Below are 12,767 nucleotides of genomic sequence, written 5' to 3' on the forward strand. Positions count from 1 at the left end.
TTACGAATTACTTCTCTGAAGACATCGAACGTCTAAAATCGACGAGAACAGAGAAAACACTTTTTTCCGACTAAATTGTCGATTCGGACCATTGTGCAATGGAGAGACCAAATAGGGGAAAAGCACCAATTTTCGACCCATCCATAAGATTTTGGTCTACTTTGTATGGAAATCTGAAAATTGGCACAGAATTCTTGTAGGTCGAAAATTAATGCTTTTCCCTCACCTACTAAATATTCTTCATAAGCTTATAATGATGGATTTGAGTTATACAGTGCGATTCCGTTTTTGGCAACAAAGTCGAAATTTTCAGTTGCCAAAAATGGAACCGTGGCAAAATCGGAAACCTTTTTTTTATTTCATTTTCAAATATTGATTAAAAATATCTTTTGAATGCTGTTACACCATCCTTATGAAATCTTGTGATATCGCGACAACGGAACGGTGCACTTCGAAGCCGATTTCTGTAGGGTTAGACTATGCTATTAATCTATAGTCCCGTAATGTTAAGTGTGGAATACGTCTATATATTTTTATCGCTTAAATGTCTTCAATGATTTGTTTATGTTTTGTGCAAAAAAAATGTATTTGTCAACCATGTGAAATAAATAGTCACCCAAGTTTATTCTAGAACTGCACAATTCTTCTGTCTGAAAATCGGTAAGTTATAATGAGTTCTTTGATTCATGTTTCTGACAAGGTAAAGTTCCTCATAACGGGTTGCAGTCAAAAGGGCAAACATAAACGACTATATCTCAAATAAGCTTATTGAAATTTTAGTTTAAAATTAGTTTTTATTGGTTTTCTACAGGTTGAGCTTGATATATTTTATAAAGGAAATTTACAGGATTCTGCTATGAACCTCAAGAGCCCGATAGGAATCTTCAGGAACTCGTAAGGAAACCACAAGAACACGCTGGACTCTGATGCATCTTGTTAGGAATCCATATGATCCCACCTAGAATACTCAGGATCTGGCTAAGGATTCCATTAGGAATTTACATATGCAGAAAGGATATCTAGATATTTTGAGATTAGCTCGTAAGTAACATTTTTATTATTTAATGGGATCCGTATTCTTGGTTGAAAATCTTGTATAGAATGTTGGATTGGCTCTTAACAAATGTCTTACAAAGAGGGTGCCAAACATAGTACATGCCAAAAACGGAATCCCACTGTAATATGTTTATAGATTTTAAATTATTCTGGATATTATGAAAACAAAACTCAACAAACCGAATTTCATTCAGATAATCCTTCCTCTGGGTAGGCCAAATTTCCCCCGAAGAGGAGTCCCTCCTCGGTTGAAAACCACTGGCAATGTCCTATATATATTTTTTTTGTAATTTATTTAATCTTGTTGGACAAATACCTATTTTTATCCCGAAAATGGTTTATTCATCTTGACATTAATGTCATAACATAAGTATTTTTCGAAATGTATTCAGAAACAAATGTTTTTTTTTTTTTAATAATTATAAAGTTTTTTTCTTTATCATGATTGCTTTAACTAAAAACACTTTTGTAACTGTTTTTTAAATGAATTCTACATTAAAGTGCATGAAATCTAACCTATGTTCGCTATAAAAAATTCCATTCCAGTTCCAACTGCAATGACGTAAACCAATAGATTAGTTGTCAGTTAGTCAACATGATAGTTTCAAATAACCTTTTGATTGTATGGATAAATTATAGGTCCATTCATAATAAATCGTTGCAAAATCCTGCAACTGAAATAATTAACTAATGTACTTGTTCTAAAAATACGGAATGCAATAATATTCATTATTTTTACAAAAGTATCAAAGATACCCCGTTTCACAGTACATATAACACGGCTCTTCGCCTGTTATGTCGCTTGTGTCTTCTGGCATTCGGTATGTGGTAGCTACTTGAGATGGGCACTAAATTACGATGGCTCTTGGGGTGCTGCTGTCGGCGCCATTGTCGTGCTCCCCCGACTGGTGCTTGTAGTGAAGAATGTTATCCTAGTCATGAGATGAAGGAACTTCCTCTTTTTAGTTCAGTTGATACTGATACAGTTGTGACTGAAATTCGGAGGTTTGAGTGATGCGGAGCACTACTGGATCGAATAATTATGATATCGGAACAGAAGCCAACGATCGTATTTTGGATTTGGTTTCGAACTTTTAAAAATTTAATTTTCTCAGACAATTAATCAAAATTTCGTTGTTAGGTATGATAAATATGACGAAATAGAAAAATCCAAACAATTTAAAAGCTCATCGAAAAAAAGGCAAGGAAATTCCAACGAATACAAGAATGCCATTTTTAGAGTCAATACTTACAAATGTTCTTCAATGCTGTCGTCGGTGTAGGTGCAATACAAAGCTCTGTACATGTGCTGCTCTTCGGGACTGACGACAGCAAGACGTAAACGTAAATTAATTTGATTTCAAGATGAGTACACAATCCATTTCGTTTGGGTTACGACCCCGCAAGGAATTTGGGTTGAAACGTGAAGCTACGGTTATGGATTTGCTTTAGGAAGGCACTTTCGTCAGTAACTGCCACTAATACTGTGCACTGTTCTTGATGGATTTTGGTTTTCATATTAAAATGATGAACGTTGTGGTAGGTAAAATAAGACGTAAATTTCAGAATCTGCTCCATCAACTGATACCGGAAACATTTATTTAATGGAATGTGTGTCCAAGAATTTTGCTGCAGAAGCAATCTTTTACCCTGTCAATCTTCTTCTTTTTTGGCATTACGTCCTCACAGTGACAGAGCCTGCTACTCATCTTAGTGTTCTTATGAGTACTTCCACAGTTATTAACTGCGAGCTTTCTTTGCCAAAGTTACCATTTTCGCAATCGTATATCGTGTGGCAGGGACGATGATACTCTATGCTCAGGGAAGTCAAGCAAATTTCCATTACGAAAAGATCCTGCACCGACCGGGAATCGAACCCAGACAACTTCAGCATGGCCGCGGACTCTAACCGCTCGGCTGAGGAAAGCTCTAAAAAATAAACGATTGAAGTAGTAAGAAGATGTTTTGCTTCTTCTCACCAAAACATTTAAACACTAAGCCCGTGGTATATTTATCAAAACACTGGATAGAATTGAAACATGCCCTATATGTAAATATAGAGTAATATAGTGCTTATGTAATGCCTGTACGCATCAGACCAAGAAGCATTAATGATGATGTAATATGGATCCTATGCGGTGTTCGGCTGATTCTACCGATATCAGTTGCGAAGCACACACATTGACTGGGTATGTTGAAAATTGTACTCCGGTTGCTGAAGCAGTAGTGCAATGTCTGGATTAGTCTAATATAAGTTTACAGTGATTTGAATTTAGAAATGCATTGGAAAAGTTTTTAAGTTTCATTGATTAAAAAAAATAAAGTTTCATTCTTCAAAAGATCAATGACCTCTTCTACTATTCAGCGAAAAGGCATTCGATGGTAAGTTGCCGACGCATCACGAATTTCTTACAACTTTTTCAAGTTCAAAAGATAATCATCTCACCGTCAAATCCACTATTGTACCCCATTCCAACATTTTTGATCGCCATCAGAACCAGTTGCTTCCAAGTTCAGTTGCAATTGGGTGTCCGACGGAATGTTGTGGGGCAAACCACCCAGGCAGCAGCATTAATTTTCTCAAACTATTATTTTCCAACAAAACCGAGCTATAAATATTAAGCAGACCGAGTTCGTTCCCCCACTACACTCGGCACTGCACTACAATGAAACTTAGCGCGAGAAGAAGCTCGTTTGGCGTCGGTAAAAACTTCGACGATGACGGTGCCTGTTGGTTGCAGAAGAAAGATGCTTCCGAAGCTTACCTTCGGGGCGCAGCCAAGGTGGTATGTCTATAAATAATGTGTCTTTTGTTGTGTTGTTACGACCGCCACCTCCGACTCCAGTACAACCCGTTCCCGGCACTCGGTTCAGGGGCAGCAATAATTCTTTTCCAGAAACAGGTTGCCGAGCGAGATCCTTCTTTCTGTGGCTAGCAAGCATCTGGGGAGCAGAATCCGTATCCGGGAACGGTGTTCCTCCCCAACCAGGTGCATAGTTTTGTACAACTGTCTGCGGCCTGTCACACAGTTTTCCTCAGTTGTTGCGCAAGTTTGGCGGTTTCTGGAAGATGATGGTTCCAAAGCATATGTGAGTGTGTGAGAAGGCTAGTGAAAGTTCACGCTCACGTTGGATGGTATATGGGGCTTCGTGCGTGTGCAAGATCCTTCTCGTACGGATACACGTGATTATGTGGCGGAAATAGTTTCTATTGTTTGACGATGACGGTGCGAGATTATTAGGCTGCTGTATACGGCTTTAGTCGTTACGTAGAAGGGGTTCATGAAGTAGAGCAATTAGTGCAAATTTCGGTGAACTTCTGGGTGGTAATTAGAGAATGCTTCGCCATAGTTTTGTATAACTTGCATAGCTTGGTTATTTTTCTCCTATATGCGGGCATTATGCATTAAGCATTTATAGGTTAGAATATGGAATCTTGTTAGCAACATTACAGTTCAAGTGCTGTATTTTTCATTAAACCATGAATCAAATCTGAGAGAAGTTTTTTCATTTTGAAGCCTTGGGGTATTTACTGAGCATTAATCTAGGCAATAAAAGATTTGCAACGATATTTGTCTAAAATCACTGCCAAAAAGCAAGCCAATCTTCTACGAATTATGTTATTTTTTCTGTTGGACGGAAAAATAACCTAAATTACAAAAAAATCATTTCGTCACATGATCTATCATTGCGATTTTAGTGCGGATCCAGATTTCATAAGGGTTTAATTAATAACGTAATCCAATATCAATATTGTTACAAGAGTTTCGAACTTCTTCGTCGCAAGCGCTATTATTCGTCGAATTAAACTTAAAATGTTCCACTTCGGCAAATATTCGAGCTTACCTGTTATATAGGTTCATTTTACATGTGTAGTTTAACGAAAACCGTTCTGATTCGTCCACATGTAAACCAAAAACGCAATAAATCAGCTGTATTTCGATAAATAATTTTAGTTCAACTATCCACTTTGCCCTTTTTTACCGAAATCGGAGAATAAAGACGTACCGAACGAAATCTGATCAGCGATCGGCTGAGCCATGCTACATTACGATTCATACTTCTTCCCGCTCTTCTGTGTATCTTACTTCATCGGACACTTTTTTACACTATGGAAAACCTTCGTACATCTTCAATGAAAGATTCCAATCCAATCACACGCCGTAACACTTCTATAATTCACGAAATTCTTAGAAATTTCCTTAAAGAACGCATATAATCAAGAACAAAGTTTTCAATTCGTCAGTCTGAGAAAAAAAAACTCACATAATAACTTAAAGTGGTATGTTGGCGATTTTACGCCAGCGCGCTTCTCTGTTGTTGGTCTCTATAGACGAATTGTGTCCCAAGCGATAGGTACAGTATGAACGGAACGCATTGGAATGACAGTCTGATGGGCCGTTTTAGGGATATTGTTTATATCGAATTGTTGAATGAGAAGTGCAGGTTTCGAAACGAAATTACTAGAGAATTTCTTATATATTAATACGTAATCGTACATGTATTAACTTCATTCAAAAGGTACCGTGATTTCGGATGAAATTGATCATTTTTCACGTTTTTCCTAGTCTGTTTTCTATAATGTTAACAAAGCCAAACAACTAAATGCAGGAAAACAAGTACGAAGGTGAGCCTCATCGACTCATGTACCGAAATTTTCTAACAAATGTCATTTTAGTGTTAACAAATATCTCTAAAATAAAGAATCAGGGAATCTCATTTCGGGGTGAAATTGATCACTTGTCAATGCCATTATTGTTAGTTTTCAAAACAATTCTACATGATAAATTTGAGATCCCTGAATCCGAATATGCTTGTCAAACTGGGAACAGTTTTCCACAAAATTTTCCACCGTTGAAAAAAAACGTAAAGAAATGCCGTTCCAATTAGTGGAAAACTTTCAAAAATATATTTTTGAGAAGAATGTGCAAATGTGCCATTTTGAGCCTTTTTTGAAAAATCATAACTCAAGAAAGAAGCATCGTAGAAACAAAGTTTTTTTTATAAAAATGAAAGCAAATTTTCTAAGGAATAGAAAAAATTTTAACTGGGAAAGGTTTTCCACACAATTTTCCACTGTTGAGAAAATTCGTAAAGAAAAGCCGGAAAAACTATGTTCCAACTCGTGTAAGATTTTCAAAGAAATATTTTGGAGAACAGAATTTTATAAATTTCAATCACTGAAATTTTTAAGATGTGCTACTTTTTAATTCCTGCGTTTGGTCATAGCTTTGTGAAAAATGCCCAGATTTCTCGTACAAGTGTTTTCGTTCGAAAATCATAACTGAAGATAAAAGCGTCACAAAAACATTTTTTTTTGTCAAATCGGAATCAAATTTTCTCAAAACTCTGAGATTTTTTGAAATGGAATAAATTTCCCAGGACATTTTTCACCGTTAAGGAAAATAAATAATGATAACTCGATTAGCTATTCCAGCTTACAAACAAAGAATATTTGAAAAGAGCGATCAATAAGATCCAATCCTAAACATTTTTAAATACACTCATTTTTCGTTCCTAAAACATGATCAAATATTGCCAAGATGAGCTTTTTACTTTACTTTTAATTGGCCATAACTCAAAAACGAAAAAAAAAAAATACATTTCAAAAATTTCAGCGATTGAAGCTTATGAAATTAACTTCTCAAAAATATTTTTTTGAAAGTTTTCCACTAATTGGAACATAGTTTTTCCGGCTTTTCTTTACGATTTTTTTCAACGGTGGTAAATTATGTGGAAAACTTCTTCCAGTTAATATTTTTCTTGAGTTATGATTTTTCAAAGAAAAAGCTCAAAATGGCGCATTTGCACATTTTTTACATAATTGGCCATAACTCAAAAACGAAAAAAAAGACATATCAAAAATTTCAGTAATTAAAGCTTATGAAATTATCTTCTCAAAAACATTTTTTTGAAAATTTTCCACGGGTTGGAGCTTAGTTTTTCCGGCTTTTCTTTACGAATTTTCTCAACGGTGGAAAATTTTGTGGAAAATTTTTTCCAGTTAATGTTTTTTTATTCCTGTGAAAATTTGCTTTCATTTTCATAAAAAAAACTTTGTTTCTACAATGCTTCTTTCTTGAGTTATGATTTTTCAAAGTAAGTAGTGTCAGGGGAAAACAAAAAAAATCCAACTGAGTTTTCCGGAAAAATAAGCGACCCTGAATTTTTCTCAATTTTTTTGTATTCGTATATTGATGAGCCCTGCCTGTGGAAAAAGTTTCTTGAAAATCTGAGATCCTTCGGCCCACTTTGTAAGGAAATAAAAAAAATCCCCATTACTATCTCGTTAATTATTTTGACCTACTCTTAAATAGTTGTTTCGAAGTAAAACTAACTTACGCCAACACTAAATTAACGGCAAATCAACCTTTTTTTTCCATCTGACATTTTTTCTCTTTTCAAAGAAATTTGAAAAAAAAATTTGTGGTGCGGAAGTAGGCGATTCCCTGTGTGGTGCGGTAGGAGTACTTATTCGAGGAAGTTGTTCATTGAATGTTCTGCGCGTTGAGATCTTTTTGGAAGTTTAAGCATTTGTGTGGCATCTGAAAGGACTCTTCGTTGGAGAACATAATTCCTGTGTGGTGCGGAAGAAGTTAGGATTTCCTGTGTGGCGCGGAAGGAGTATATTGTCAAGAGGACGTTATTCGCTTTGGATCAGTTTTCAAGCTTGAAGCCACCTTGGTATTGGTTGCAGTTTGGTTCACCTGAAGTTTGTTAAGTATTTGTTTTTACTTTATTTCTACATTTTTCTATTATTTTAATTGTTACATATTATTTCTAATTGTTGAGTTTCCATTATGGAAACTGATGATGGAGAGGGATCAAAAGAAAACGTTCTTTCTAATGATTCCTCTTCATCGAATAAACCCTTTCGAATAAAGGTTTATCCATCAAGTTTTCCTGGACCTTACGTAGTTTACTTTCGTAAATAAGAGAAACTTATCAATGTTCTATTGATCTCTTCTGAGTTATATAAATTATACACTTCGGTTAAAGAAATAAAAAAAATTCGCTCGACAAATTACGAGTAATTTTTTGGATCAAGAGATGATGCTAACGCTCTTCTTGAATCCAAATTATTTTTTGATTCCTATCGCGTTTATGCCTCTTTCGGATGCTTGCGAAATAAATGGAATTATTTACGATGAATCTTTGGATTGTGAAGATATCAAAATCCATGGTTCAGGCGTTTTCAAGAACAAATCTATGTCTCCTGTTAAGGTTCTGGATTGTGTTCGTTTATCGAAATTACTTTTTGTTGGAAATGATTCAAAATACCTTCATTCAAATTGTATTAAAATAACGTTCTCCGGTTCAGTTCTTCCGGATTACGTTATGATTGATAATGTAAAATTTCGCGTGAGACTTTATTATCCAAAGCTCATGCATTGTGATAAATGTCTTCTATTCGGACACACTTCAAATTTTTGTTCAAACAAACAGAAGTGTTCGAAATGTGGAGAACCTCATCAGTCATCCGAGTGTAATAAAACCTCGGATCTATGTTTTTATTGTAAATAAAAACACAATTCTTTGAAAGAATGTGTTTTTTACATTGACCATCAATCCAAATTCAATCAAAAAATTAGGAATAAAAATATATTGTCCTACGCTGAAATAACAAAATCCACTGAAAATTTTTCATCTTCCAAATTATATGATATTTTGAATGATGATGTTGGAATTGAATCATCACAAAATTTAAATAATTTTGTTTACAAACCTCCTAGTAAGAGGAAAAGAATTTCTAATAAATCTTTAAATAACCATAATTTGTTTTTTGAACCTCAACCATCTACTTCATTTGAAACGAATTTCCCTCCCCTTGGTCCCTCTAATAATATTCCTGGATTTCAAAGAGTTGATTCTACCCATTCAACTAACAAAAATGATCAAAATTCGAACAATATTGACAGTGACAAAAACAATGAAAGTTTTAATCAATCAATTTTGAATATTTTGGAAGAAATTGTTGATTTTTTGGGAGTGAGTGATTTTTGGAAAAAAATAATCAAATTGATTTTACCATTATTGGCTTCCCTTTTAGATAAATTGAATACATTTGTTCCCCTTATTTCTTCTCTATTTTCGTCCTAATGGCTTCGTTCAACTCCAAAAAATTACACATTTTACAATGGAATTGTCGTAGTATTATTCCAAAAATTGATAGATTGAAAGTTTTATTGACTAATTTCGATATAGATGTATTTTGTTTGAATGAAACGTGGTCAGGTACAGCTATATTTTTTCGTATCCCTTAATATAATATTATTCGAAATGATAGATATACATCTTTTGGCGGAGTTTTAATTGGAATTCGCGAAAATATTGAATTTAAATATATAAATGTATCTTTTCAAACGCAAATAGAGTATGCATACATGAGTTTTCAATTATATGTTTTTATATCCCTCCAAATACAAGTTTTAGTTTATCAGAAATTAAAAGTATTCTTAATGAAATTCCACCACCATTTTAAAGGTTCTTTAATTATGGATTTGATTGATGATTTGAATTTAAATATTCTTAATGATGGATCGATTACTAGGATTGCTGTGCCTCCTAATAATCATTCCTGCGTTGATTTATCTTTATGTGCAAATAATTTATCAATGCAATCATCTTGAAGAACTATTGATCAGCCAAATGGTAGTGATCATTTACCAATTTTGATTGTAATGCAAACTTCTGAAGACACTGAAATATTTTATGAAGCTTCTACTCCTGATCTTTGTAAAAATGTTAATTGGGTTAAATTTTCTGATCTTGTTTCTATTTCATTGATCAATATTGTCAATTCAGATATTCCAATTGATAATTACAATATTTTTTCAAAATTATTAATTGATTGTTTACAAAAATCTCAATATAATAAATCAACTTCAAAAACTTAAAAAAAAATCGACCGTCGTTCTGGTGGGATAATGAGTGTTCCATTTCTTTAAGAAACAAATCGGAAGCCTTTAAACTATTTCGCAGATCAGGCTCCAGAAATGATTACTTTTTATATTGCAAAGCTGTAGCACAGTTTACCAGACTTACTAAATTTAAAAAGAGAAATCATTGGAAAAATATTGTTGAAAATTTGGACAGAGAGACTTCATTGGCAACTTTATGGTCCGTAGCACGTAATTTGAGAAATTACAACTCTTCTCCTCCTTCTATTTTAGAATATTCAGAAAAATGGATGGATGATTTTTCTTCGAAAATTTGTCCTGATTTTGTTCCTCCGTCCATTAATTACAAAATTAATTCGATCAATTACTATCCCGAACTCTGTAATCCATTTTCATTAGCTGAATTTGACATGGCTTTATCAATAACCAAAAATACTGCTCCAGGTATTGACAACATTAAATTTATTGTTCTTAATAATCTACCTGTTTAGCACTTAACCACTCTTCTTCCTAATAGATTGTGGGATACTTCCCAGCGCAGTAACCCCATTTCTTTCACTTTCCAGCTCAATTTGGCATTGGAAATTTAATTTGAGGAAGGTAAACTGAACTCGCGCTTGGTACTTTCGGACACCACAAAAACCGAAAACGGGAACGTTGCGTTTAAACACGGTGGAAGGCGGAATTCAACTAACTTTATTTCTTATGCAATTATTTACATTTTGGTTATGCTGTTATGCTTCGCTTTGACAGCTAGGCGTGTTGCAGCTTTGCGCATTTTGTGGCACACTGGGTGCGGTGTGCGGGTCAAGTCTATTTAATTCAGTTTCTTATATTATAAAGTGTAGTTCAGCATGAAGTGTAGGAGTGTATACACAATGTGTTGTGTATCAAGAAATTTCATTTTTAATTTGCAGTGTTTTGAACACTACCTTATGAAGGAAAACTTCATTTACTTTCGATATTTAATGCTTTATTTTGTCAAAATATTATTCCTTTTGAATGGCGTTTCATCAAAGTTATCAATATTGTCAAACCTGGTAGAGATCCTGCATGCGCTGATAGTAGAAGACCCATTAGTTTATTGTCATGTTTGCGGAAATTGTTAGAACGTATGATTTTGAATCGCCTTGACTTATGGGCTGAGGACAATAACATTTTTTTTATCTTCTCAATTTGGATTTTGAAGAGGTCAAGGTACTCGTGATTGTATTGCCCTTTTAGCTGCACAAATTCAGCTTTCATTCAATAAAAAGCAGGATGTTGTGTCAACATTCCCGGATGTTTCTGGAGCTTATGATTCTGTTTTGATTGATTTATTATACAATAAAATGCATAATTTGAAAATTCCTAATTAAATTTCAAATTTTGTATGCAATTTTTTTTCTTTCAAAATCATGAATTTTTATCATAATGGAAAATCCAAAATAATTCGTCATAGTTATTTTGGTCTTCCACAGGGATCTTGTTTAAGCCCTTTCTTGTATAATTTATTCACAAGTGACATTGCTTCGATTATTCCTAATGGATGTTTTCTATTACAATTTGCTGATGATAACGTATTATCCATCAGTGGTAAAAATAGAGAAATTATAAGACACTTTATGCAATGTACCCTTAACAATATTGATTTATGGGCTCATGAAAATGGTTTTTCTTTTTCAGTTCAAAAAACAAAATATATAATATTTTCGAGAAAATATTCGACTTCTATGATTAATTTATATTTAAATGGTATTGAAATTGAACAAGTTGATGAATATAAATATCTTAGTATATGGTTTGATTCTAAATTGAACTACGAATGGGAGGAGCATAATCTGCTAATCTAAGGGTATATAGCATGCTTCCTTCGCCGGATTCTGTTTCATTCCATTTTCGCTTTCGAGCTGGTAAGAGCTCCTCCGAACCTGCTTAGCGAGGAGCACCTCGTAGTCAGAAGCCTGCTGAGCTGTTGATCAGCATCTGGTTTATGAGATTTCGGCTCGTGATAAACTCATCTGTGGTGCAGTCAAGAATCAAGCCCGTTAGGCATCATTACTACTATTATTAGACAATTCGAGCGTGCGGCTTGTGGTATCGCTCAAGATTTCAAACTTAAGCTACGTTTTCAGATTTCGACTTCAACCATGTGATCTAATACCTGTTGCTGATGTGTGCCATCCACACCACGAAACATTCAACTGGTTCGTCTTATAAGCAGGGAACTTATACAAATTTCTACACTTGCGTTGGGGATTCTTCGTTTAACCATGGCAATCAACTAATAACATCCTGTAGTGCGATTCATCTATGACAGCAACCGAGCTAACAAAGCCTTTGGCTCTTTTCAGTGCCGCCAAATGTGTGTAAGAGAGTTAACAGAGTAATATTTCCGACTTTATTTATCACATTGCCAAGCAATGAATTATATTTCTCTCAAACCATAAGATCAACAAAGCGATGACTGAAGCTTTCATTATAATCCTCGAATAACTTCCTATAGACACATTGCTGTAAAATATTATTTAATTAGAATTACTTAGATTTTGCTTCAGCATGTTGAACAAGCCTCAATCACTACTGTTCTTTCCAATGCTACCATATATTTCATAGGAGGTTACTAATATAATTTCAAAATGATCATACAACCTGAAGTGAAATTTCACATTGTCATAGATAAATATGACGAATTCATCGGATAAAGATGATGTATATTTGGAACATGATTAAACGTACATTTGGCTGCAAATCGTTATATGCATAAATATTTACGAAAGTTTCGAGCACTGAAAACAATATGAAGTCAAAACGAGCAACAAGAACGACATC

Source organism: Aedes aegypti, chromosome 1 (assembly GCF_002204515.2).
Source record: "Aedes aegypti strain LVP_AGWG chromosome 1, AaegL5.0 Primary Assembly, whole genome shotgun sequence".
NCBI lineage: Eukaryota > Metazoa > Arthropoda > Insecta > Diptera > Culicidae > Aedes > Aedes aegypti.